The sequence below is a fragment of the Camelus bactrianus genome, chromosome 8 (assembly GCF_048773025.1).
Source record: "Camelus bactrianus isolate YW-2024 breed Bactrian camel chromosome 8, ASM4877302v1, whole genome shotgun sequence".
NCBI lineage: Eukaryota > Metazoa > Chordata > Mammalia > Artiodactyla > Camelidae > Camelus > Camelus bactrianus.
Genome location: NC_133546.1, coordinates 56,670,867 through 56,695,460, shown reverse-complemented (window position 1 = coordinate 56,695,460; position 24,594 = coordinate 56,670,867). Strand labels below are relative to the sequence as shown.

Sequence of the window (24,594 nt, the reverse complement as noted above, 5' to 3'; positions counted from 1 at the left end):
TGATAACTGGAAAAGACAAAACCTCATTTATCTACCTCACAAGTAGAGGGAAAGAAAGTTTTTCCTGCCTTCCAATAAAGAAGGACAAGACTCCTTATGAGAGTTCTTTCAGATCTCTACTTGACTTGAATGTTTCTATACTATCTTTGCTCTGTCTTTATTTTAATAATTTATGGTGTATTTCCATGTAGCTTTGAATTAAACTTTTGAGGGAACGATTACCTTCTAAGTTTGAAAAAAGGTATACATAATACCATGCATGTCCTTGGGTACTTTTGGGAAACTGTCCAGTAGATCCTCACATTTTAAATGGTAATTATGTCCATTTTAGAGAATAGCAGCTATGATTTGATTGGTTATACTTGTTCCCAAAGCTATACAACAGGATGGTAAAGGATACTGAATGAAAAGGAAAAAAAAAGGAGTTACAAACTTAGGATCAATGTTAGAGTTCTGTGTACTCAAATATCTCAAAATATAATGAATATTTTTTAAAAGTTGCTCTAGACTCACTCATTTAATGTCTTTAATAAAGTTTAAAAGTTAAAAAAGTCCACTTTTGACCAGAAACTTTATATAAATTTTAGTGTTATAGATATATAAAGATCTTTAAAGTTTTATATGAAATTTGAATATAATGGTGTATATTTTTGTACAATTATGCAAAATGTATAATTTTGATTTCCTTATGTTTTATGGAGATTAGCATGAAATACATTCTCTAGTAATATCTGGTTTTCAAAATTTACATTTTTTTTACAGCTGATCATTAAAAGGCATTTATCCCAATGGTAAAAGTAAGTGTTTATTATGTCACATTTATTTATTTAAATAACGTTGAATAACGAACACAGATTTAGAAATATTCACCTATTCATATCCATATATAATGCATGATTTCCAAGATCTACTTGGCTTACAGGCTTGGCATATTTCTCTACAGCTAGGAAAAGCCAATTGGCTTCCACCTTATTCTCTATCATAACTGAGCCCAGGCTTCAGAAGGCAGAGTTCAAGTAGCAGGAGTTACATACTTGGAATACCAGTGTTTCATTCTTGAAACAAGATCTGTATCTGGTTTTCTAAATCTGGTATTCAAATCCCTATCTTGGCCCATAAATGTGAGTCCCTTAAGTAAACTTCCTGCTCCCCATCTCTCTAATGGGATCTCTGTCCGAGAACCTAGCTCTATGCCTATAACCCATTATGTCTTGCTACTTGCTGATGTACCATCTTGATGTGGATTACCTGCCATCTGCCTGAATGTTAATTGCTTCTCAGTGCCTTTCTTTGCCTTCCACCTACTATAATTTTTTGAATTTGTCTGATGCCAACTATTTACATGTAGTGCCATTTTTCCAGTCCAAGTATTTATTGGAAAATATACCACTTGCCGTTCTAAGCTACCTCAACATCTGCAGAGCTGAGTATTTCCTATAGCAAGTGGGGGGTATCCTATTCCAGCCCTAACCCCTTCCACTGCACTACAGTCACCACACTCATCCTGCAGTGTCTCTGCCACATCATGAGATGCTGTACAATGTACTATCACTCAGGTTATGACACCTCCGTTGTCATTACTGTACTTAGTAGAATAAGGCCTGGTTTTACAATTCATCATCTCTTCTTTTTGTCCTTCTTTCTCTCTCCTTTGATCCTTCCTCTTTATTCCTTCCTTTCCTCCATTCATCACACTTTACAAAGCACATTCTACAGTTTAGCCTTTGGCTAGTTACTGGGATGCAAAAATGAATAAGAAATTATCTCCCTCATGTTCTTTGAGAAACATTTATTGGTAAAACCCAGCATTCTTTTAAAAATTTTTTATTCATATTTTTAATTGGAAGTGTAGTCGATTTACATTGTTAGTTTCAGGTGTACGGCAAAGTGATTCAGTTATACCTATACATACATATAGATTCATTTCTTTTCCATTACAGCTCATTACAGGAAATTGAATATAGTTCCCTGTGCTATACAGTAGGTTCTCATTGTTTATCTATTTTATATATAGTAGCATATATCTGTTAATCCCAAACTCCTAATTTATCCCTTCCCTCTTCCCCTCCTGGTAACCACAGTCCATGAGTCTATTTCTGAAAACCCAACATTCTTACATGCTTCCTGATCTCAAAAAAAAAAAAAAAAAGTTCTCTGTCTTTCACCACTGACTGGGATGTTGGCTGTGAATTTTACGTATATGGCTTTAATTATATCATGGTAATTTCCTTTAAACCTAATTTGTTGAGAGTTTTTTATCATGAAGAGGTGTTGAATTTTTTTCATCTGCCTTTTCTGCATGAATTGAGATGATCATTTTTTTTTTCCCCTTCATTCTGTTAATATGGTGTATTACACTGATGCATTTTCCTAGGTTGAAGCATTCCGGGAAGGAATCCCACTTGTTCATGGTACATAATTTTTTATAATTATATAGCTAGATATAAACTATGATTATATAAATAGACATATATGCACTCCTAGCCTCATGTCAGGCTTGCCAGGACACAACACTGAACCACAGTGGTGTATGCCTTCTAAATTAGTCACGATTATCTTTATTACTAATCTCATTATTGCTGTTTTTAACAGTCAATGATTGTTTGACGTAGGCATGAATTTCACCTATTTCTTGCCCTCTAGGTCTCTCATACTCCACTCCTTGCTTCTGGGATTCATTATCTTCTTCCTTAAATATATCCTTTCACACTCTCGGTGAGAGCCTGAGAGTAGCAACATCTTAGTCTTTTTTATCTGAAAATGTTCTTATTTTGCTTTTATTCTTAAGTGACGGTTTAGAATGAAAAAAAATATAAATACAAACGTCTCTGATTTTTTCCCTTGGCATCTGAAGATATCATTCCCTTGTGTTCTGCCCTGAATTGTTACTGCTGACTGGTCTGCTGTTTGGTCTCACTGTTGTCTGCCTTCCCTCCTCCGTGATAAAGTTTTCAATTGTCTTTAATATCCTACAGGTCCATTACTGTATGGCAAGGTTCGAGTTTGTGTTTATTTTTCATGCTCAGGACTTTAATCTGGAGATCTACGTTTTCCAATAATTCTGTAATTCTTCAAATCCTGTCTCTTCTTTTGGTCACGTTAAAAACATTTCTATCTATTGCCATTCTTGTTAAGTGTTATTTTGGTTTTTAATCAGAAAAGGATATTGAATTTTCTCAAATGCAGTGTCAGGTCCTATTGAGATGAATATATAGTATCCTTCTTAATTATTATTTCCTTCATGACTCTCCTGACTCAGAACTTCACTTATCACCCTCGTTAAGACAAATGTATCCCACTTCCCTCCTCCACCCCTGCCTTTGTCTTACCTATGTCCATAACACTTATAATCAGACACTGTCTGCCTGAATCAAAGGCTGTCTTATTCCCTTTGGGCTACTATAACAAATACCATAGACTGAGTGACATATAAACAACAGAAATATATTTCTTAACGGTTTTAGATGCTGGGAAGTCCAGGATCAAGATGCATGTAGATTCGGTGTCTGGTGAGGGCCCAGTTTCTGGTTCATCGATACTATCTTTTTCTTGTGCTCTCACATGTTAGAAGGAGCAAGGGGGCTCTCTCAGGCCTCCTTTACAAGGGCACTTATCCCATTTATAAAGGCTCTGCCTTCATGACCTAATCTTCCAAAGGTCCCACCTCCAGATACCATCACCTTAGAGGTTAAGATTTCAACATATGAATTTGGGGGGACATAAATATTCAGTCCCTAGCAAAGGTCTAATCATTTTTCACCTCAAGGGAGTCCCTTTCTTCCTCACTCAGAACCCAGACAACAAAGCTTCCTCAATGAGTAGAATATTTTCTAATCAACCCTCTATTAGGGGAAGAGTCCACCAACAAACCTGGTTTTATGTGTGTGCATATATATGTGTGTTTCTCCATCCCTGATCCCTGCCTCCTCTTCCATCAAAAGGGAATGAAACTCATTCACTCACCTGGCTCTGTGAACCAACAGCAGGACCCTACCCTGATAGCTGAAACATTGGATCACAAACTTACACCTGGTTTCCCCTCCCCTCTTCACTCCCAAAGCCTCTCCCTTTCTCTCTCTGAGCTTGGCCAGGCCATCACATGCCTGGGTGTTTGAAACCCGAGGGTGTTTAGACTGTCTGGTCTACATCTTGCCTGGACCAGGAGATGTCACATCCCTAGCAGTTGCAGTCTCCCTTGTTAACAATGAGAACATACCTACGCATTGAGCAAACAAGTGTTTTGTGGGGTTTTTTTAATGTATTTTTTAAAAATGTTTTCTGTACATAAGAAAATAATTCTGGTTCTCCACTGTTTTCTTTTAAAGTATCCTTTTAAGCATAAATTAAAGAATTCAGGCAAGGTGGCGCTGGTCGTGGAAACATAGCTTGTGTCTTCCAGAATCCCCACATAACACATACAGAGCGATAAGATATTGAAGCCAAAACGCATGGATAATATTTACAAGAAGACTAGATGACAAGGTATTCCGCTGTTACTGCAAAATGCAAGTTAGGTGGACAATGGCCACCAGATCTGCGCAATATCACTTTAAATGTGGGGAAAGTAGAAGGAAGCAACAGTAACCGGACGCCTGAGGACTTTGCGCATGCTCAGTACAGCCGCAGAGTAAGCCAGAACCCGCCCCCTTCCCAGGAGAACCCTACGCATGCGCGGGTGCAGGAGCCACGTGAGGAACCAAACGAGCGCCGGGAGCTTGTGCGGAGCCGGAGTCCGGAGGGAAGCTGCTGCTGAGACGCGGAGGGACTTGGTTCACTCCACCAGTGATTGAGGCAGAAGTCTAAGGTAAGGTGTGAAGGTCTTTGAATTCTCTGAGGCACCGGGACTGCACTGGGACTGAACCCCAGGATGGAAGTCAGCGTAGGCAGTGGAATCAAAATTACGTAGTTTGGGACCCATAAAGACAGGGCAGAGAAGCTGCAACTCAGGAGTAGAACCAGGAAAGGCAAAAAGGGGCCCTGGCCTCGGGCACAAAATTTCAGGGGCAACAAACAACTTGGGAATCAAGGTAAATGAGATTTTAATGCAATAATTTTTCAGAAAGCAAATTTGATGCCAAAGAAAGAAATCCTAGATGAATAAACAAGGTATCAAACTTTTACATAAAGGTAGAATTATTCACAGTCTGATGCTGAGCCATAGTGCAGCCTTGAGGCAAAAGGAAAAACCTGTGATGCTGATCCTGTCTTTACTGCAGTGTTTCAGGAGCCCTCCTCGAGGAATCTACTAAATAACCAGCTTCTCAAATCAAAATAACTAAAGAGATACTGCAGGATGGATTAGTGTGAGCAGTAAATATACAGTTACTTGTAGAATTAAGATTAGATGAGGGTTTAAAAGAAGAGATTATAGTATGTAATGGATATAGATTCGGGTCCTTGGGCTCTTCAATCAATAGAAATTGATAGAGACCAGGTGAGGAATTCGGGGAAGCCTTTATTGGGACTCATGCTTTAGCATGAGGGAACAAAAACAAGTAACAGGTGCGCTTGCTTGCTCTTGAAGGAGGGAGGGCTGGCTGTTGAAATGGGGTGAGGATGCAGGCTGATTGGTGGGTCAGACGGGAGGGGTGGTTCAGGTGGTTTCCCCACCCTCTTGGTGGTGCTTTGTGAAAGGATCATTGCGGGATACCGGTTTTTGCTTCCAGCACCTCATAAGTGGCAGTTAGTTTGTGGCCTTTTTGTTTCTTATTGTTCATAATTGCCAAGACTGTGTGTGGGTGGAGTTATTTTTAGTCCCGTATGGTTTCTCTGTGTTTTATTGCTGGGGGTGAGTTTGTCCATGTGTAAGCGCAAGCACGCCTGTAAAGGGCCCCAGGTGCCAACTATCTCATAAGGGCTTTATGTTCTGAGAATGTGGATATGGTGCTAATAAAAAATGGGGGAGAAGAGAACTGAAATATCATGAAAAACTATTTAACCATTTTCAGAAGTTACAACTAGTTTTGATATATTTTTCCTAGGATATCATAATTTTTTTTGAGGTATAGTTGACATATAACAGTATATTAATTTCAGATGTACAACATAATGATTCAGTATTTGTATAGTGAAATAAAGCAACTCTTGGGGAGTGATGGAAATGTAAGCTATCTTGATTGTGATAGTAGTTCCATTGGTGTATACATCTATCAAAATTCATCAAACTATATATTTGAAATATGTGTAGTTTCTGTACAGGAACCAAAAAAAAAAAAAAAAAGGATTGGACCAAACAATATCTCATTCCCCCTTTGAGTCTAGATTTTTAATTAAGTAATCCTGCCAATTATTTTAAAAAAATAAATTAAAAAAACCAAATGAGATAGTGGCTCTGATATATTCAGAGCAATAAATCAGACTAGGAAGAACATTCTAGAAACAACTGGCATTTTAAATTGGTCTTGGGTTACAAAGAATAGCTGGTCACATACAGGCTATGGGGGAATGGGAAATTTCAGAGAGCAGAGATAATATGTAAAGGGCGTAGCAGGGTATGTACATAAGTTATAATTTACTGGAAAAACAGAAACTACCTTGGGTGTTTTAAACTGAAGAAATTTAATTTTAATGATCTTGAAAATAGATTTTTATGAGGCCTGACAACAGCTTCATGAGTTATGGAGCCTTGAGATGACTGTATTCCAGTAGGGCACCTTGATTGCTGCTTTGGAAGACCCTGGGCTAGAGGACCCAACAAAGTTGTGTGGGATTCCTGACCCCTAGAAACTGGCATAATAAATGTCAGTGGTTATGTTAAGCTGCTGACTTTGGGGCCAATTTTACCAAACTAATACAAGAACTTTCACACATTTTTGTGAGCATCTAGTTTCCAAGTTAAATTTCATCAGCTTAAAATGCCTACAGTAGTTTCTGTTTCCTTAATCCATCTATCAGAGCAATGAGATCTGAGGGTTCAGTTGCTCCATATACTGGCCAATACTTCCTGTATTTTTTTTTCTGTTTTGTGTGGTGATATCATATTGTGGTTTTAGTCTTTATCTGGTGACTAAGAAGTTGAATACATCTTAATATGTTTATTGGCTATTTGAATATCATCATTCGTTAAGCATCTGTTAAAATTTTTGTCCTTTTTCTGAGTTGCCTATCTTTTTATTATAAATTAGTAGGAGTTGCTCATAAATCTAGATATGCCTCCCTTGTCAGGTATATGCTTCCTGCCACACTTTGTGGTTTGCCTTTTTACTCTGTTAAAGAAATCTTTTGGTAAAAAGTTTTTGATTTTGGTATGGTCCATTTTGTCATTATTTTCTTCTGGGATTAGTAATTTTAGTGTCCTGTTCAAGAAATCTTTGCCTAATTCAAGGCCACAAAGATATTTCCTTATATTTTCCTCTAAAATCTGCATTGTTTTCTCTTTCATATTGGAATCTGCAATCTATCTAGAATTGGTTTTTGTTCATGGTGGAAAGTAGAGGTCAAGATACAGTTTTTTTTCCCCCATGAAGAATACAGTAGACCCAGCATTATTTCTTGGGAGGATCGACTTTTCTGCATTGTACTGTAGTGGAACTGTGATTGTAATCTGGTGGATGACGGTTTGTGTGTGAAAGATCCTGCTAAGTTTTTGAAAAATTCTATTGTCAAAGAAACCATGTTAGAAATCTGGTGTATTTACCTGTTTTTATTTATGAATAAGAGGGGAAATGTACTGTTTAAAATTCTGTGTGATCACATGGCTTCACAAAGATCCCATTTTGGTTGATAGGATTTCAAAAAAGCTTCTCTATATTTTGAAACAATATCTAGTTATTGTCCATTTTAAGTTTACCCTTATCCTTGGAAAATATACTGCTTACTTAAGACAAGCCCACAGATGTTTCATCTGCCTTAATTTTTCCTGTTTCACTGGACGGGAAGTAGCATATATTGCCCCAAGTGATGTTATGAATTATGGCAAGGATAAAGAAGCTTTTAAAGGCATTTCCATCCGTTTTTTTCTAAGAGAGAAAAGGACCCGGGAGCCATGCATTCCTGCTGCTTCCTGTTCTTCCCCTTCCTGCTTTATCCACCTTGGGACATAACACAGGCTGAGAGTGATTATAAATAAAGAGATTATAGTAACTTAGAAATTTAGAGAGAAAACACAGCATTTAAGTTTAAAGCATATTACCTGTCCCCTAGCATTTGGATGATTCGTTACTTGAGCCTCAGTTCATTCTCAACTATCTGCTAGAGTGATCTTTTTAAAGCCTGTATCAGAACATATCACTCCTCCACTGGAAACTACCTCCTGGCTCCCATCTCACTTTGTGGTGAAAGTAAAGCTCATTAATGACCCAAACAGTCCCACCAAACTATGACCCTGGTGGCTGCTGCCTCTCTTGCCTCTTTTCCCCTTTCTCACTTTTTTCCATCACACTGATTTCTTGCTCTTCTAGTCAGCCAGGCAAGCTTCTGCATGGGGACATTCAAATTCCCTCTGCCTGGGATGTAATTCCTCTAGATATTTATATAGATGGTTCCTTCACCTCCTTTAGGTTTACTCAGATGTCTGTTCAAACAAAGGTTTTTCTTGGACTCCTCTATCCCTGTTTTTCTTTTTCTACAGATCTTATTGCCACTCAGTACATCATATCTTTACTGACCTTGTTTATTATCTTTCTCTTCAAACTAAATAAGACTCCTAAGGATGGAAATGTTTTGTTTCCTTGGTGCTTAGTGCTTACACACACACCAGGTACTTGATATTTGAATACGTGAATGAATTGTTTTCAATTAATTTGACCATGTGTTTTATAATCAGTTTTATAGTTGTTTCCAGAGAAATATTCTACAAGGACATTTCTTGCAGTCTAGATTTTCTGGAGGTGAGATTTTTGGCAGTGCCATTAATAACAATTCAAATCTTTGAAAAACATTAGAATAGCTAATATATAAAACTCAGAAGAGGGAACAGTATGTCAGAGGATGTATATTCATTTTTAAAGAGAGCTATACATAATAAAATATAGCAGATAATTATGGGGGAAATAAGGCAGAATTAAGCAGGATATGTTCTCATTATACATGCTTAGTAAATTAAAAAAAAGAAAATCATTTCTGAGATCAAGATGGACAGCTCACCCTAGCTCCAGTTTACCTACTTAGAAACAAGGTATAAAAATAAATTTCTAGATCTAAGGACATGAAAAAATTTATTCTGTAAAACCCAAGTTTCTTATAAGTAAAGCACATAAAGATCTAACACAGGAGTTCTTTGTATGATGCCTAGAAATATCTTGAAAATATATGTTAATTGTGTGTGAATGTGTATTTTCTGAGGAAATTTTCCCAAATCCAGTTGTTGAAGGAATCCAAGCTGAAAAAATTCAGAACCCATCTTCAGATCGGTCACTCTGATACCTGGCAACACATTAAAATCATCCAGGAAGCTTTTTAAGATTGTCAACCTCAGGTTCACATTATCAGCAATTTGATTTATATACATCAGTCTGGGGTGGGGTATAGGCACTAGTGGTTTTTTTGTTTGTTTTTTAAGCTCCTTGAGTGATTCTCCTGTATACTCAGAGCTGAGAATAATTGCTCTAGAGCAATGCTGTTCAATAGACATGTAATGTAAGACATATGTAACTTAAAATTTATAGTAGCCACACTAAAAATATTAAAAAGAAATAGAGGAGGGAAGATGTTGATCAAAGAGTACAAACTTCTGGTTATAAAATGAATATGTTCCAGGAACCAAACGTAAGGCTTTGGAACTATAGTTAATGATACTTTATCATATATTTGAAAGTTGTTAAGAGAGTGTATTTTAAATAGTCTCACCACACATATGCAAAATTGTAATTTTATGAAGTGATGGATCTATTAACTAACCTTATTGTGGTAATCATTTTGCAGTATATATGTGTATCAAATCGCCATGTACACGTTAAACTTAAGCAATGTTATATGTCAATTTTACCTCAATAGAGCTGGGAATTTTTAAAAATAAATAGTGAAATTCATTTTAATAATACATTTTACTTAAACTAATATGTTGAAAATAGTATTTCAAATGTAACATTGGTCACATTTCAGGTGCTCAGTAGCTCATGTGGCTAGTGGCTACCATATTGGATCGTGTACATCGAAATTACCTGGAAATCTTATTAAAACACAGCTTGCTCAGTTTCTGAGCTGGTAGGTCTGGGGTGGGGTCTGAGAATGTGCATGACTGACAAGTTTCCAGATAATGTTTTTGCTGCTCATTTTGGTATCACACCATGAAAGTAACACTTTGGAACACTGGTTTTTAGTATTGGCTGCTCATGGCGATACCTGGGAAGTTTTTAACATGCTACTGCCTGGTTTAATTAGAGATTCTGACTTAACTGTCTGAGATGAAACCTGGGCTTGGGTTTTTAAAAAGATTCTTGAGTGACTTTTTAACCTTTTATTTTTAAAGAATTATTGATTCACGGAAGTTGCAAAAAGTATACAGACAGGAACTGCATACCATTCACCCAGTTTCGTTCGGTGTTAACATCTTTGCAAAACTGTTGTACAATATTAAAACCATAAAATTGACATTGGTACAATCCACGGCATACTCAAGTGTCACCAATTTTATGCTTACTCATTTGTGTTTGTGGTTCTGTGCAGTTTTATCCCATGTGTAGACTCATGTCGCCACCACCGTAATCCAGAACCAGAATTGTTGAACTATCACAAAGATCTTACATGCTGCCTTCTGAAGTTACACTCAGCTCCTCTCCCAAGCGTTCCTAATGCTTGGCAACCATCAGTACCTTCTCCATCTCTATCACTTTATTATTTCAAGAATGTTCCACAAATGGAATCATACAGCACATGAAATTTTGAGATTGGCTTTTTCAGTCAACGTAATATCCATGAGGTTCATCCAGGTTTTCAGTGTATCAATAGTTCATGCTTTTTTATTGATCGTAGCCTTTTACTGTATGAATATACTGCAATTTATTTACTCTTTCATAAGTTGGAGAACATTTGGATTATTTCCAGATTTTGACCATTACAAATAAAGCTCTGAACATTCATGTACATCTCTTTGTGAGATCATAATTTTCCATTTCTCTGGGATAAATGCCCAGGAGTGCAACTACTGGATAATATGGTAAGCATAAGTTTAGTTTTGTGAGAAACTGAAACTGCTGTACCCTTTCCAAGTGGCTGTACCATTTTACATTCTGATCAGTAATGTATGAGTGATCCAGTTTTTCTGCATCCTTGCCAGCATTTGGTGTTATCACAATTTAAAAAAAAATTAGCCACTAGTTTAGGTATGGAGTGATAGCTCATGGTGGTTTTAATTTACATTTCACTAATGTTTAATGATGTTGAATATTTTCCCATGTGCTTATTTGCTGTGTGTATATTATCTCTGGTGAAATGACTATTTATATCTTTTACATGTTTTCAAATTAACACTGTTTTGTTTTCATACTATTGAGGTTTCAGAGTTTGTTATGTATTCTAGATGCAAGACTTTTACAAGTATGTGGTTTACAAATATTATCTGTCAGGCTGTAGCTTGTTTTTCTTTGTCCTCTTCACAAGATCTTCCACAAAGAAATTTTTTTAATTTCGGTGAGGTTCGAATTATCATTTTTTTTCTCTTAAGAACTGTGCTTTTGTTGTCAAGTCTAAAGTCTGTTTGCTTTCCCTGGAGACCTAAGACTTTTCCGTATGCTTTTAACTAAAAATTTAATAATTTTACTTTCTACATTCAAGTCTGTGACTCTTTTGAGTTAATGTTTTCTTCAAAGGTATGAGGTTTAGGTAAAGGTTTATTTAGGCAGGTGCTACGCTCCAATCACTATGGCACCATTTGTTGAAAACATTTCTGCAGCAAAGTAAAAATTGCAGATACTTTCCCCATGACATTTAAAACCCAATGCAAACTGTAGCAGATGAATAGCCTTGCATCTGCCTCCCTCTTCAGGTGCATTCTACAAATCATTAAGAAGTTTGTTTCAGGTGTCTCTGGTACCAAACTTACTGTCCCATCTGGAGTTTGGCTAAATCAAGTATTGTGAGTTGAGGCTCAGATTTATAAATACTTGTCTTCACTTTCTTCTCCACCTCACTCACTTCCTTCTTTTCCACCTCTCCTCTTCCCCTCCTCCTTTTCTCCCTCCTCACGTTCCTTTTATTCCTCTAACATTTCTCTTCTCATTTCTCTTTCTCATAGCAAGACTAGGTTGCGGAAAGTGGGGATGGAGTAATTACAGATCATACTTATCTTCATGGAACTTATTCCTCTGCATGAGGGAGACAGTGTGAACAACTAAAAATAATACAGGCTCAAAGAGTAATAAGTGTTTGGAGACTAGTAAATGTTGGTGATATGATAAAGTTTATTAGAAGAGAAGACTATTTTAAATTAAGATGTAAGCAGAGTTCTTTTTCAGGAAGTGTTATTTAAACTTAATCCTGAATTAATGAGATGGAAGGAAACACTTGGGCTAAAATCTGGGGAAAGGGCATTCTATCTTGAAGGAACGGTGTTGCAAAGGCCTTAAATTGTCAATCAGGTCAGTCTAGCTTGTGTTGGGCAGGATAATTTGATAACTATTTTGGGGGTGGAGGCCAGATCATATGGGTTATTATGGATTCAAACAAGATGTCTGCATTTTATTTTCATTCCATGGGAGAACACTGGTGGTTTCTACAGGGGAAAGTAATGTGATTCACATTTTTAAATGACTGCTTTGGCTAATATTTGGAAAAAGTCATATATGGGGAAATCAAAGGGAAACAAGCAAATTAGAGGATTCTTGGAGAACCCTTAGAGAGCATAGTGATGGGGATGGGGGTGACAGCCAAGGAATTGTAGAGAAGTGCTTGGATTCCAACTATATTTTGGAGTAGAGCCAACAGCTCTTATAAATGTCATAACCTTTGGAGTGAGCTAGGAGATGAATCAATAATAAACATTTTTTAATGTGAGAAATTGTATAAAAAAAGGTTATAATTTATTGATATGGGTAAAACTAGGGAAAAATAGATTTAGGAAGTATTAAATATCCAGTGTCTGTTTTATTCTTGTTAAATATTGAGATGCTTAGAACATATCCAAGTTGAGGTGCTAAGTAGTTAAATGGAGATACCAGTCTGGAGATCAAGGGAAAGGTCAGATATGAACACACATTTGTCATATAGTAATGAAAGGCTTAGAACTTGATGAAATCACATAGGGAGAGAACGTAGGTATAGGAGAGGACAGAGAAGGGTAGAGGAGCCAGTGAGAAAGGAGGTAGAAAGGAGAGTGTGGCATCCTAGAATACAATAGGGGGGTGTGTTTCAGGGAGTGGTCAGCTCTGCCGAATGCGGAATGAGAATTTGAATAGGATAGAGAAGTGATCTTGGGCTTGATGCAGAGGCTGGTAGAAATAGGAGGACAGAGTTTTCTTGTGTCTCTTGTCCTAGCCTCTGAAGGTAGAATAGAAACAGAAGTTAAGAAGTTGACTTCATGATAAGTTTTGCAATATTGTAGTACCTATAGGGTTGGAAGTGACAGCCCCATAACTTAACTAGCTAAAAACATATTGGCTCATAAAAGGAATGGAAGAGTCAGGGCTTGTTTTAGGACTAACTGGGGCTAGGGAATCAGTCACCCCTAAGGCCTTCTTTCTGCCTAAGTCTTTGCTTTCCCCCTTCTTTGTTGTATGGAACTTGTTTCCAAGAGCGGTATTCTGTCGAAGTCCTAGGACATAGCTGGGGAGGGGATGTTGCAGGGAGGTTGGAGTAGATGGGGACACTAACTGGGATAATATGGGTTAAAATTAATTCAACAAACATACATTTTCAATGTCAGTTCACCCTTAAACAACATGCATTTGAACTGTGTGGGCCCACTTGTATGCACTTATACTTTATTTTTTTGTCAATAAATAAGTACTACACGATCTGCAATTGGTTGAATCCAGAGATGGGGAACCACAGATAAAGAGGGCTGACTGTAAAATTATACTCAGATTTTTGACTGTGGGAAGAGTCAGCACCCTTAACCTCTGTGTTGTTCAAGGGTCAACTGTATTTCCCCCTGTCAATCCATAGAAAAGATTAGTGGGGAGTTGACTGTATCCTCATTATGTACATAAAAATGTTCATATGTATTCTCAAGCATAATTTATGGCATATGAATATATATGTATGTTCATAGACACACAATAGATGTCTTATAATAGGATTTACATTTAATTTTTTTTGATTGAAATGCAGAGTGTTTCTGAAAAAGAGAGCAATGTTGTTCTAGTGGATGCCTGAACCTCTGAAGAGGACTGGGCAATGATTTTTTTTTTTAATACGAAGCAATCAGAGACACATTCAAGACCCAAATCTGGGACCTGTTTAAGGAAAGTGCCTATCTTTGTGGTATGAATGTAGCTTTACTGTTTAATGCTCAGTTACTCTCATAATAGACCGTATGAAGCATTGGTTGTTATTTTCAGCATGTAGTAGAACAAATCAAAAAACAAAAGAGGCCAAAGGATAACCCACTAAAAGAAAAGTAGGTACACAAGTGAAAACATTGTTATTCTAAATTGCATTAAGCTCAAGTCCTAGGTCCTAACCTTCTTGAGATGTAAGATGGTCAAATCTCTTTGCATCTGCCATGGCAGGGGTGAAGGTTCTTGCAAGGAAAACATCTCAGAAGAAAGAATGTGAGGCTAAAGTTCCCAACAGAGTTTCCTATTACAGCTTGACTGAGCAAGATCCTTTTAGCTTATTGCAGACTTATGCTTTGGTGGAAGCCATCTCTCTCTGTCTCTATCTGTGTTTCTATCTCTCTCTACCTCTAGTCCATCTGCATTTGACCCGAGAAACAGACTTCATGTAACTGTAACAGGTTATCCTGTTCTTTACACCCAAGGAGCTACCTATAACCAACTTCTCTCTGCATGTTGCAGATTCCACAGCTTCTGAGTCATTTTTAATAACACTGTCTGAACTCAGTTGGACAAGTGAATATAACTTCAAAATGGTCTAAATTTATCATTTTCTATCCAAGACTTTCACCTGTGATAAAAGGAATTATTAAATCAACTCATGATCTGTCATGTGTACTATCTGGACAATCTGGAGAAACAAGTGTGTTTTTATGTCATGTTCCCCAGCGGGAGGCCTTTCCTGGCTTACGGATTATGGTGTGAATATCTTAGTACTATATTTGTTTGGTGGTTATTTCAATTCCATATATCCCTCTCTTTTTGTCTCTTCTTCAGATATAAGTTATGTCATCACAGAACTTCAAATGGTGCTCATTAAATTTTCTGAGCACCTGCTCTATTCCCTGTGTGTCCATCATACAGAATTTGATAATGAATTTTCTATTCCATCTCACCATTTACTTTCATCCCTTTTTCTCAAAAGTTTTCAACACCTAGAGCTTCAATAACTCAGGCCTGACTAAAGTCTAAGACTGCACTGTTAGAAACTTTATATGAAAGGGAAAGGATTGATGGTGCCTGTTCACTAATTGAATGTGATCTTTGTGGTAAGTCCAGCTCTTAGTGCCAGCATATACCTTGGAAATAAATACTATTCAAGGAGCACTATCAAAAAGGTTACTACAGTCTTTCCCTGGGCTGCTCGGTGAATAATACACAGTGCTGTATGCATGGGCATCTGTGGTCAAATCCCAGTCCCCATTCTTACTTATTTTGTGATTTAGGGTAGGTCTTCTCTAACTGTGTAGTATCAGTTTCCTCACCTGTCTGATAGGGATGAAAATAATTATCTCCCAGAGTAATTGTAACAATTTGAAATTATGAATATGTCACTTACCACAGTGACTTGCAGTCACATTTTACAAAAGTTGTCTCTTAAAAAGACTAAGCTAGTAGTCTTTTAACAAATTATATATATTCCTTATTGTTGTGGATTACTTACTAGCCTAATTGACCTGGGGAACAACTTGCTACATGGGCCCAGCTTCCTTTGCCTAGGCTCTGACTCCTCCTTAACCCTCCCTAAGGAGTGCCTCATCCTCTCCCATCTCCCCTGTCTCTCACTTGGAACCAGTTACAGATCTTTGCCATGCTGGGACCCTCGCACATTGTGGTAGGTTTGAGGAGCCCTGATCCTTGAATGCTTCTATGGAATGGACACTGGGTTGATCTATGCCATTCTGCTCCAACCTCCTGCGACCCTGGTACCACAAACTTATCTAAGTGGTGTTGGTGCCTAGAGTGGGTAGAATGCCCTGTGTTCCAGGTCCTTTATGTAGGTGCTGTACTTAAAAAATACTCATATTTTGTAAGTTTTTAAAAATTGTAACAGGGACATTTATTTTTCAGCCCTATTTTCTAACTTCTTATTGGGAGTTATTTATGGAACTTTGCATATTTTTCAGATATCCACCCAACTTATTGAATTCTATTTTTAATTCTAGAATTTTAGTAGTTTAGTGTCTCTTGGATTTTCTGGACCTGTATCATTTATTTTATAAATAAATATGTTTTTATTCCTCCAATATTTAAAAAAAAAACTTACCATTTTAAGTCCATTTGCATTTACTAAATTATCCAAAATAATTTTCACAATCACAATAGTTGGCACAGGCATTATTGTCTTGTTCTTAACTTTTGTGTTATGATTTTAACATTTCACCATTCACTATAATGGTAAGTTCTTGTTAAATATCTGTTACCATTGTTTATCAGCGTTGAGTCATTTCCTTCTATTTCTATTATAGAGTTTTTATTAGTATTGGCTATTAAACTTTATTGGGCTTCATATAATCATATGAACTTTTTACTTAGGTAGATATCCTGATTTTGATTATTCTTTCTGGAATGAACACAGTTTAGCCATCATTTATTATGATTTTGTCTATTTCATGGTTTGTTTTTAATTTCGTGGAGGTGACACAGAACATAAAACTGACAATTGTAAATGGCAATTCAGTGGTATTTAGTACATTCACAATGTGTGCAGCTATCAACTTTATCTAATTCTAAAACATTTTCATCACCCAAAGGAAGCCCAGCAGTTACTCCTCAGTCTCATTCTCCCCTCCTCCCACAGCTGACAACCAACAGTCTGCTCTCTGTCTCTATGGATTTTACCTGTTCTGTATATTTCCCATAGCTGGGATCATACCATTTGTGGTGTTTTGTGACTGACTTCTTTCACTCAGCATGTTTTCAAGGTTCATCCAGGTTGTAACATGTGTCAGTACTTTATTTATTTTTCTCACGGAATGACATTCATTGTATACCATAATATGCCTGTCCATCATCCTTTGATGGGTTGTTTTCATATTTAGCTGCTGTGAATAGTGCTGCTGTAAATGTGCATGAATACGTATTCATTTGAGTACCTGTTTTCATTTTTCTTGGGTATATACTGAGTGGGTTTGCTGGGTTGTATACTTTATATATATATATATATGTGTGTGTGTGTATTTTTATTTTGAGGATCGTCACTCTTTTCTGCAGTACCTGAGCCATTTCACATCTGCCCTAGCAATGTATGATGGTTTCAATTTCTCTAGCCATCGTAGGATACATTCTCCAGTCTTTAAATTTGAAGCTTTTAACACCTCTCTGTTTACTTGCTTCTTTTACATGAGGGAAAAAAGCTTTCTGTTCCACCGGGCTAGACTTAAGAATAGAAGAAAAGAGTATCTCCAACAATATCTGGATAGAGACAGGAAAGGGTGTCAACCCCCCAGGGTTTTTGAAAAATTCTATGATTTAACCTTACTCATCAGAAGAGAGTAATTTTATTGCTAAACTCATTTGCATTCTGGGCAGAAAATTAGTTCAGAAATTTGTTTTGCTTCAAATTCTTATTCTTTGACTTTTCCCACTGGTAGCTCACTCTCTGTCCTGTGTTTTAAAGGGATTTATGCCTTTCTTTCAGAATCTACATCTTAAAATACAGTTCAGCAGAATACATACAGATTTTAAACATAAGAATTTCTTCTCTTAAATAATTTAAGAAAATGTTCAGTATCTCATACTTATAATTATTTTTAATGAAATACTACATTTCTAATTTAGTAATCAGATTTAGATTGTCCTCCCCCAAAAAATGGTATTGAAGGAGCATTTGATGTTTATTGGAGGTAACTGAAGGAGCATGTATTGTAATGTGTGCCACCAGGTGAAGTCCAGATTTGAACAACTCTGTGCTACAGAAGTTCGAAAGAGGACTGGAATTAAAACACAAGAAATATTTTTAAGTGACTCTTAAACATTGTACAGTGTTACTTTTGGGTGTGAGTATGACTGATAGCTTTTTTTCACCATCAAATTTTGATGATATTTATCATAAAGCACATGCACTTGCATCTTTCTCCTTTGAGTTAACTCAGTGTTTCAAATATAATTCTGCATGGTTAAAGCTAGTTTTGGAAAAACAGGGCTCGTCTAACTGTGCCTTGTTGAGCTGGAACAAGGAGCTCTCCTAGACATAATAACTCGATTAGTTGATATCAGAGTTACACTACTTTCAGTGTTACATAAAACTAGTGTATAAGAAGAGTTGGATCAATGGAAACTTGCAAATAGTATAAGAGATGAGCTTGAGATGAACCATTTAATGCAGTCCAGAAAAGCAAATCCCAACCCATTATCAGACATGAAGAGAAATAAATGAAGGAAAACAGAATGATTAAATGCTTTCATCTGGAAATTTGATTTCAATATTCAGAAACTCTACAATTCTCCTAATTCATCATGGTCTTTGTTTATTCCTAATAAATTAGTGTGCTGATGGAAAGAATTCATTACCCTTTCTGCACACTTCACTAGTTGCAGGTCATTTATTAATCTGTGTTATCTGGTGAGACTAAAACAGCTGTAATTACATTGTTAAACATTGATTAATAAGCAACTCTCATCACTAATAAGAGAAACATGTAAAATGTGTATCCTTTCAAGTATTAAGCTTAAAGTTTTACTCTCCTTATGGGAATGAGGAATTTCAGGATGCCATTAATATTCTTTCTCAGAAAACTTGATTTGCTTTTGCAGCTGCTCCTAGTCACACCTATGAAACCCGATTACCAAAAAGAATTCAATTACACTGAAGAAACTCATCATGGCCACAAAATACTATTAATTCCCTAAAATTAACATTCAAAATTGAAGTGTACCTTTATGATTTTCAGTTATTTTTCTTTAATTTAATGTTAAAAGACTGCTCAATCAAAACTGTTTTTATTTCCTCTGGATTATACAATCGAATACACATCCATTTGCGGTTTGGAATTCCAATATTTTACAGATTGGCAGGACTTCAACAGCCAGAGGCATATTAAAGAACTCTGTACTTATTGTTTATTAGGTTTCCAGTATAATCAGGTTGACTTAAGTGTTACCAGAACATTATTACATGTCAGATATTTTGATTATCATTAACAGTAAACAAGCAGACAACCTCTGACACATGAGCAAATTATACAATTTCCTTTCCATCAGTACCACAGAAAATAAAATGGTAATTTAAGAAATGGTTTTCTGGTAGGCGTTTTAAGCATAACCCAACCAAATTCACAACTTCTTAATAAAGTGCCTCTTGTGCTGTCAAAAATTCATCCTGAAGTGTAAGATGCCATATAGTCTCTTGTACCTTTGTCACTGAACTGACTGCTGCCACTAATTTTCTCACCCTTGCATTTGAGTGTCAGAATCTTGAAGGAGGTAGCTGTCACTTTCAGGCAGAGCAGTGGTGTGGCAGGAGCTGAGGGTAGGAGTTACAGGTTCAAGTCCTGGCTCTGTCACTAAGTAGCAGTTATTTGGGCACGTTTCCTAAGCTCTCTTACTGTGAGAATGAAAGAAGTTAATGTTTTCAAAAAGTGGCTAGAATAATGCTGCTGACTTAGACAAGTATAAAATGCTTTTTTCCCTTTTTACCTTGCATTCAGATTTCTAAGCAGAGTAGTCAGTCATGTAACTGCTGAGATTTTTGTAAGACTGCCAGGATAATCTTCCTGTTCCTCAGGTATCTCAACTAAGAGCTGACCTCTGACCCCTAAAAATCTACTGGTTGTCATATCAAGCTTCTATCAGTTATACATAGCTAAATGAATTCAAATATTGGAATTCAAATATTTGGAATTCAAATATTTCCAAAGATGAGGATTGAGATGAAAAACAGTGCTTATTTCCTGAAAAATTGTTCTGTACATCAGAAATTGACACAACACTGTAAACTGACTATAACTCAGTTAAAAAAAAAATAGTGCTTATCTCAAAAGATGGGTAGAAAAGGGATGAGAAAGGCCCCAGCTGAGGACAGGGTCAGGGCAAAGGAAGGACTAGGTCAGGCAGTGAGATGGGGAGTGAGTGGTTGGGTAAGGAGGACAGGACAGAAAGGAAGAGGTCCAAGACATGAGTGCAAAGGGAGCTCCCACCTGCTCCTGGCGGAAGCTCAGTGTCATCCAACACCCAACTCAGTGCTGCAAACAGGAATCACATGTGTTAAGATGCTCTTGAGTACACATATCAGAAGCCAACAAAAACATTTATTGGGAGGGTCTTTGGAACTTACGTCATTGTCAAGAAGCTGGAAGGCTATGTCAGCGGAATACATTGAATTAAGTGCTTCCCATTAGTAAAAGTACAGAGGGCACAACAAGTGTTTTTAGCAGGAATAACCTGGCCAGGCTGCTACCGTGCTCCTAAGGAAGTGAGCACCACTTCCTCTATCTGGAAGAAATCCTAACTCTAGTTAATATTGCTTCCTTCAAGTGTGGACTCTTGGAAGAACACATCTCATTCAATGCTCTTAGGTCCAGAGATTTGCCTCTGTGGGCAGAGGGCAGGAAGAGGAAAGGTCTGTCCCTCTGGCTTTCATAGTCAAAGCTGGGAGCACCTTTCCCACCTCCCCAGGGAGACAATTGACAGTGACAGATTCCCTCAAATTTAGAAGAGGGGTTAGAGGCTGTAAATAAGCCAGCAAACAAACACCACTACACTAACCACTACACTGCCTTATTTTCCAGTCTTCCAAACAGTGAGAGAGAACATGAAACATCACTATTGTTGGGAATGGGGATCCACTTCATTCTTGGTTAGAGAAAATACTGTAATGCAGGGTCTAGGCAACTCAAAGATGGAAAACTAATTTATTTTCTTTCCGGAGGATGTGCTAGAGATATCTTTTTGCCCCTCCTCCACTCTCCCCTGTGCTAGGGAAGGCTGACTTTAATGGTGACATCAACTGGTCTCCCTTATCTTCTGATTGGGTTTAGAAAATGGGAGGCAGTGGCCGGAAATGAGAGATCAGGAGGACAGTGGATTTGAGAAATTTATTCTAGCTCCCTTCCTGTCAGGCATTATTCAGGTTGGCTGTACTATTGCTCCCTTGCAACTCCTGTCCTGCTTTTTCTCTGCAGTTACATGTTTACTTGGATTCTAGTAAATATTCCATCTTCTTACTTAGTCCTAAGGCTGGCTTTCTTTTCACTGTCACGAGTCCTTGGGTGCAGTAACATTTTTTATTGTCCCTTAACTGTGAGAAAGGCTTTGTAAAATGGGCCCTTCTGGAAATTCTCTTCAATCACAGACTCCTTTTGAGTATGTCTTTGGTTTTCTGCCATAACCTGCAGGTCGGCCATTGGCTGTGAATTGACTTACTGCTGTCCTACAAATGTATTTGTTAGTATTTGGGTGAAAGGATATGTATAAACCTTGGGCATAATACCTGCTTTCATTAATACTTTTTTCATTCCTCTAAAATAGGGATCAGTATCAAAGTCAAGTGAAAAAACATCACCACAGCCTTGTCTTGAAGTTGAGGACTTACTTCAAGTCCTCATCCATCCTCATCTCATATTCAAGCAGTGTTCTGGAATACAGTATGAGTCATTGTTCTCTTTACCAACAGTCCCTTTTCTCTGGTGACATCTGTATCCTGAAAATGAGATTTATTTAAGTTTAAGAATGATTTTATAATTTAGGGCATTAATTTCTCATCTGTTTTGCAAGCCTTTAAATATATAATAATTCAAAAGTCATTTTAGAATGCATTCATGCTCTCTATCACAAGGATTAAACTTTTAAACATTTAAGTATAGTTGATTTACAGTGTTTCAGGTGTACAGTAAAGTGAGTCAGTTATACATGAATATATATTCTTTTCAGATTCTTCTCCATTATTGGATATTAAAAGATGAAATATAGTTCTGTGTGCTATACAGTAGGTCCTTGTTGTTTTATCTATATTATATATAGTAGTGTGTATCTGTTAATTCCCAAACTCCTGATCTATCCCTTCTCCCATACCCCCTTGAACCATAAGTTAGTATTCTATGTCTGTGAGTCTGTTTTAGTTTTGTAAGTAAGGTCTTTTGTATCATTTTGTAGATTCTACACATACGTGATATCATATGATATTTGTCTTTGTCTGACTTACTTCACTTAGTATGATAAGCTATAGGTCCATGTTGCTGCAGATGACATTGTTTCATTCTTTTTTGTGGCTGAGTAGTATTCCATTAAATATATACACACCACATCTTCTTAATCCAGTCATCTGTCGATGGACATTTAGGTTGCTTCCATGTCTTGTAAATGAACATTGGGGTGCATGTGTCTATGAATTAGAGTTTTCATCTTTCCTGGATATATGCCCAGTAGTGGGATTGTTGGATCATATGGTAATTCTGTTTTTAGTTTTTTAAGGGACCTCCATACTGTCTTTCATAATGACTTCACCAGCTAGTTACATTGCCACCAATAATATAGGCAGGTTCCCTTTTGTCCACACCCTCTCCAGCATTTATTATTTGTAGACTTTCTGATGTTGGCTATTCTGACCAGTGTGAGGTGATACTTCATTATACTTTTCATTTGCATTTCTCTAATATTACCAGTGTAGTACATCTTTGCATATGCTTGTTGGCCATCTGTAAGTTTTCCCTGGAGAAATGTCTATTTAGGTCTTCTACCAATTTTTTTTTAATATTGAGCTGTATACACAACATTGTAAAATGATTATAAATCAATAAAAAATGTTAAAAAAGAAAACAAACAAAAATATTGAGCTGTATAAGCTCTTTGTGCATTTTGGAAATTAACCTCTTGTCAGTCACATCATTTATTTTCTCCCATTGCATAGGTTGTCTTTATGTTTTATTTATTGAGCAAAAGCTTATAAGTTCAATTAGGCCCCATATGTTTATTTTTGGTTTTATATCCATTATTCTAGGAGATGGATCCAGAAAATATTATGTGATTTATGTCAAAGCATGTTCTGCCTATGTTTTTTTCTAGACTTTTTATAATACTCAGTCTTACATTATATTTTTAATCCATTTTGAGTTTATTTTTGTATATGATGTTGAGAATATTCTAATTTCATTCCTTTACATGTAGCTGTCCATTTTTCCCAGCACACTTATTGAACAGACTCTTTTCTCCATTGTATATGCTTGCCTCCTTTGTCATAGATTAATTGACCATAAGTGCTTGAGTTTATTTCTGGGCTTTCTCTCTTCTGTTCCACTGGTCTATGTCTGTTTTTGTGCCAGTACTATATTGTTTTTACTACTGTAGTATAGTCTGAAATCAGGGAGCATGATTGCTTCAGCTCCATTCTTCTTTCTCAAAATTATTTTGGCTATTTGAGGTCTTTTGTATTTCATCCAAATTGAAAAGAAATTTGTTCTACTTCTGTGAAAAATGCGATTGGTAATTTGATAGGAATTGCACTGAATCTGTAGATTGTCTTCGGCAGTATGCCCATTTTGACAATATTGATTCTTCCCAACCAAGAACATGCTATATCCATCCGTTTGTGTTGTCTTCAGTTTCTTTCTTTTTTTTGGAAAGTGAAAGTAAGTTTATTTAGAGAGATACACATTCCATGGACAGAGTGCAGTCTGTCTCCCTCAGAAGGGAAAATGGCTTAGGAGGTACACAATCCATAGGCAGAATGTGGGCCATCTCAGAAAGGTGAGAGAGAGAGCGACAGAGCAAGCAAGTGCAGCCATCTTCAGTTTCTTTCATTAGTGTCTTACGGTTTTTAGAGTACAGGTCTTCTGCCTCCTTAGGTAGGGCTATTCCTAGGTAGTTTATTCTTTTTGATGCAATGTTAAGTAAGATTGTTTCCTTAACTTCTTTTTTTGATATTTCTTTGTTAGTGTAAATAAATGCAACAGATTTCTCTATGTTAATATTGTATCCTGAAACTTTACCGAATTCGTTGATGAGCTCTAGTCGTTTTCTGGTGGCATTTTTAGGATGTTCTATGTGTATGATATCATGTCATCCACAAACAGTGACAGTTTTACTTCCTCCTTTCCAATTTGCATTCCTTTTATTTGTTTTTCTTCTCTGATTGCTGTGGTTAGGACTTCCAAAACTATGTTAAATAAAAGTGGCAAGAGTGGGCATTCTTGTCTTGTTCTGATCTTAGAGGAAATGCTTTCAGATTTTCTCAGTTGAGTATAATGTTAGTTGTGGATTTGTCATACATGGCCTTTATTATGTTGAAGTATGTTCCCTCTATGCCCACTTTCTGGAGAGATTTTGTTATAAATAGATGTTGAATTTTATCAAAAGCTTCTTCTGCATCTTGAGATGATTATCCAGCTTTTGTTCTTCAGTTTATAATGTAGTGTATCACATTGACTGATTTGTGAATATTGAAAAA

General features: G+C 36.8%; 1 long non-coding RNA gene across 1 annotated transcript in view; it reads left to right on the top strand.

Annotated features, from left to right (window-relative positions):
- Nucleotides 1-4,327: 4,327 nt before the first annotated feature.
- The window catches only part of LOC123614944 (uncharacterized), an 85,104-nt gene continuing 64,837 nt past the window's right edge, over nt 4,328-24,594 (top strand). Inside the window, exon 1 of the long non-coding RNA XR_006722450.2 lies at nt 4,328-4,804. This is a non-coding gene — a long non-coding RNA (uncharacterized LOC123614944). The remainder of the gene's footprint in view (nt 4,805-24,594) is intronic.